Genomic DNA, 5,000 nt, shown 5'->3' with positions numbered 1-5,000 from the left:
TCTGCCGAGGGCGGTCCTGCTGCGGTCGCGGGTTCGTTGGAAACCTCTCCTGCTGCTGGCATGGCCACCCTCCCCCCCCCCCGCCCGACTGACGACCCTGCGGGCCCGGCGACCCGGTGTCCCGTTGCCGCGCGGGGAGTGATCCTCGGGGCCGTGCCGGGCGGGCCCAGCGACACGAAGAGAGTGTGGGGGGGGGTCGGAGGGAGTGGCACTGGGGAGAGAGGGGTGGGGGAGAGAGTGCCCCCCCCCCCCCCATTAGGGGCGAGTTTATGCAGTCATCAGAGTTTATACCTAACCTCATGATGCTTTATTAGCCGGATAGGCTGTCTGACCTCGCCCCCAGTCCCTACTCCTTCCACTGGATTCTTCTTATACCCTCTTTTTCTTCGTGCCCCCCCCCCCACGCAGGGAGGGTTCCAAGAGGGAGGAGGGAGGGAGGGAGTCCCGGGGCCGTGAGAGAGAGAGAGCCTCATTAGCTGCTAGGTTCACCTCATTAGCTGCTAGCTAACGCGTCAGACCTTTTACATTCTTTAGAGGATTGAAACCTCAGGGCCTTTAACCCCCGTTCACCGTTTACACTCAACGATCCTTCCGAACAAAACCCTTACACATCTGTCCGTCCAACTGACCCCCGAGATACCTAACACGCAGATTAACACGTCAGCGGTGATCGGCGTGTCATAGAGGAGTCACAAAGACGGGCAAAATAGAGTGGTTGAATAAAAAATACTCACTCAATTGGCCGTGATTTAACGTAGCACACAATGATGCAAAGCCCATGCAAAGTCCAGTGGCCCAAGCAAACAAATAAGATAGATCTGGCTCGGCGTTCCTCATCTCCACATCGTCACCCAGCACGCCGACGCCCAATAACAATTCCCCCGCAAATTGTGCACCTCGAGCGGCAGTACTTTAAACGGCGCCGTCTTCGGCGTGGACGGCATGAACCAAGTCGGCAAGCATCGTCACCCAGCACACAGACGTCCACTAACAATTCCTCCCCCCTGCAAATTGCGCGCCGCGAACGGCAGTACTTTCAAGTATGCCGCCTTCGGCGGGGACATCGTGAACCAAATCGGCAGGCAGGCGTCGTCAGCCGGTCGACCGACCCCCAGTTGCATTGCCCCAACGGCCATTGTGCACTTCGAACAGAACAGTGCTTTTAAAATATTCCGCCTGCCGCGTGTACATCATGAAACAAATGGAAAGGACGAACCGGGCGTGCAACCGATGCACGGAGAGTGACAGGTCGTCAAGCAAGTCCGTGGCAATCCGTCGGCCGACTCGGCCGCGGCCAGCAGAGGCGTTTTGGCCCGGGCGCGCCGAACTTTGCGCGCCCTCGGTATGCGTAACACTAGCACATGCCTTCAAAACTCACTACAAAATAACCCCAAAGTATGCCGCCTTCCCCGTGGGCCTTGTTACCAATATCTTGCCCTGCTTCCTGATGCCCTTATGGGGTCGGCTCTGTTCTTGCAGAACCCTCAGGTGGTGCAGAGTCTGGGCCATTTTATCAATATCTTGCCCTGATTCCTGATGCCCTTATGGGGTCGGCTCTGTTCTTGCAGAACCCTGAGGTGGTGCAGAGTCTGCGCCTTGTTATCAATATCTTGCCCTGCTTCCTGAAACCCTTATGGGGTTGGTTCTGTTACAAAACCCTCAGGTGGTGCAGAGTCTGGGCCACTTTATAAATAACTCTGCCTGCATTAGGGTCAGGGTTAGGGTTAGGGTTAGGGTTAGGGTTAGGGTTAGGGTTAGGGTTAGGGTTAGGGTTAGGGTTAGGGTTAGGGTTAGGGTTAGGGTTAGGGTTAGGGTTAGGGTTAGGGTTAGGGTTAGGGGTAGGGGTAGGGGTAGGGGTAGCGGTAGGGGTAGGGGTAGGGGTAGGGGTAGTTTGAACTACTGCCGCTCCAGGCGCGCACTGTGCGTGGGTAATTTTCAGTGGGCGTCGGTGTGCTGGGTGACGATGCCGCCCAGACTCTGCACCACCTGAGGGATCTGCAAGAACAGAGCCGAACCCGCAAGGGTATCGGGAAGCAGGGCAAGATATTGATAACAAGGCCCAGACTCTGCACCACCCGAGGGTTCTGCAAGAACAGAGCCGACCCCATAAGGGTATCAGGAAGCAGGGTGAGATAGTGACACCATTTGTAAAACCGGCAAATCCCACCCAGGAAACATTGCAAAAATTGGCCTCTAATGCTGGAACGTGGGTAAAGCCAAACAAACACGACACGTTTTAAAAGAACGTTACTAAAACAGCCTGGGATATGCCCATGACAAAGGATAGGCCGAACCTCACCAGAAAAAAAGAGAGGGAGACCACGGCAGAGCTGAGGGATAAACATGAGATGGTGATAAAACCAGCAGACGAGGGGAGCAGTAGGGTTACAAATTAATGTCAATATGGGGCCTGCTCCCACTGGGTAATAGACAAAAACATAGAACAGGGTGACAGGAGAGACTGGATAGCACAGAGGATAACCCGTGAGCGAAATAATGGGGTGTATGCAGTTCAATGTAAGGAGTGTACCTTACGGTACATAGGGGAAACAGGTAAAACAGCCTCAGCGGTGATCGACGTGTCAAAGAGGAGTCACAAAGACGGGCAAAATAAAGTGGTTGATTATAGACAATAGACAATAGACAATAGGTGCAGGAGTCGGCCATTCAGCCCTTCGAGCCAGCACCGCCATTCAATGCGATCATGGCTGATCACTCTCAATCAGTACCCCGTTCCTGCCTTCTCCCCATACCCCCTCACTCCGTTATCCTTAAGAGCTCTATCCAGCTCTCTCTTGAAAGCATCCAACGAACTGGCCTCCACTGCCTTCTGAGGCAGAGAATTCCACACCTTCACCACTCTCTGACTGAAAAGGTTCTTCCTCATCTCCGTTCTAAATGGCCTACCCCTTATTCTTAAACGGTGGCCCCTTGTTCTGGACTCCCCCAACATTGGGAACATGTTTCCTGCCTCTAATGTGTCCAATCCCCTAATTATCGTATATGTTTCAATAAGATCCCCCCTCATTCTTCTAAATACCAGTGTATACAAGCCCAATCGCTCCAGCCTTTCAACATACGACCGTCCCGCCATTCCGGGAATTAACCTAGTGAACCTACGCTGCACGCCCTCCATAGCAAGAATATCCTTCCTCAAATTTGGAGACCAAAACTGCACACAGTACTCCAGGTGCGGTCTCACCAGGGCCCGCTACAACTGTAGAAGGACCTCTTTGCTCCTATACTCAACTCCTCTGGTTACGAAGGCCAACATTCCATTGGCTTTCTTCACTGCCTGCTGTACCTGCATGCTTCCTTTCATTGACTGATGCACTAGGACATCCAGATCTCGTTGAACTCCCCCTCCTCCTAACTTGACACCATTCAGACAATAATCTGCCTTTCTACTCTTACTTCCAAAGTGAATAACCTCGCACTTATCTACATTAAACTGCATCTGCCATGTATCCGCCCACTCACACAACCTGTCCAAGTCATCCTGCAGCCTTATTGCATCTTCCTCACAATTCACACTACCCTCCAGCTTAGTATCATCTGCAAATTTGCTAATGGTACTTTTAATCCCTCCGTCTAAGTCATTAATGCATATCGTAAATAGCTGGGGTCCCAGCACCGAACCTTGCGGTACCCCACTGGTCACTGCCTGCCATTCCGAGAGGGACCCATTTATACCCACTCTTTGCTTTCCGTCTGTCAACCAATTTTCTATCCATGTCAGTACCCTACCCCCAATACCACGTGCCCTAATTTTGCCCACTAATCTCCTATGTGGGAGCTTGTCGAAGGCTTTCTGAAAGTCGAGGTACACCACGTCCACTGACTCTCCCCTGTCAATTTTCCTAGTTACATCCTCAAAACATTCCAGTAGATTTGTCAAGCATGATTTCCCCTTCGTAAATCCATGCTGACTCGCAATGATCCTGTTACTGCTATCCAAATGCTCAGCAATTTCGTCTTTTCTAATTGACTCCAGCATCTTCCCCACCACTGATGTCAGACTAACTGGTCTATAATTACCCGTTTTCTCTCTCCCTCCCTTCTTAAAAAGTGGGATAACATTTGCTATCCTCCAATCCACAGGAACTGATCCTGAATCTATATAGAACATTGAAAAATGATCTCCAATGCTTCCACTATTTCTAGAGCCACCTCCTTAGGTACCCTGGGATGCAGACCATCAGGCCCTGGGGATTTATCAGCCTTCAGTCCCATCAGTCTACCCAAAACCATTTCCTGCCTAATGTGGATTTCCTTCAGTTCCTCCATCACCCTAGGTTCTCCGGCCCCTAGAACATTTGGGAGATTGTGTGTATCTTCCTCAGTGAAGACAGACCCAAAGTAACGGTTTAACTCGTCTGCCATTTCTTTGTTCCCCATAATAAATTCCCCCGTTTCTGTCTTCAAGGGACCCACATTTGCCTTGACTATTTTTTTCCTCTTCACGTACCTAAAAAAACTTTTGCTATCCTCCTTTATATTATTGGCTAGTTTACCCTCGCACCTCATCTTTTCTCCCCGCATTGCCTCTTTAGTTAACTTTTGTTGCTCTTTAAAAGAGTCCCAATCCTCTGTCTTCCCACTCTTCTTTGCTATGTTATACCTCCTCTCCTTAATTTTTATGCTGTCCCTGACTTCCCTTGTCAGCCACAGGTGTCTCTTACTCCCCTTAGAGTCTTTCCACCTCTTTGGAATAAATTGATCCTGCAACCTCTGCATTATTCCCTGGAATACCTGCCATTGCTGTTCTACCGTCTTCCCTGCTAGGGCCTCCTTCCAGTCAATTTTGGCCAGCTCCCGCCTCATGCCTCTGTAATCCCCTTTGCTATACTGTAATACAGACACTTCCGATTTTCCCTTCTACCTTTCCATTTGCAGAGTAAAACTTATCGTGTTGTGATCACTGCCTCCTAACGGCTCTTTTACCTCTAGTCCCCTTATCAGATCAGGATCATTAAAAACACTCACTCTATTGGCCGTGA

The sequence above is a fragment of the Rhinoraja longicauda genome, unplaced genomic scaffold, assembly GCF_053455715.1.
Source record: "Rhinoraja longicauda isolate Sanriku21f unplaced genomic scaffold, sRhiLon1.1 Scf000250, whole genome shotgun sequence".
Classification (NCBI taxonomy): domain Eukaryota; kingdom Metazoa; phylum Chordata; class Chondrichthyes; order Rajiformes; family Arhynchobatidae; genus Rhinoraja; species Rhinoraja longicauda.
Note: the sequence above shows the minus strand (reverse complement) of the source record.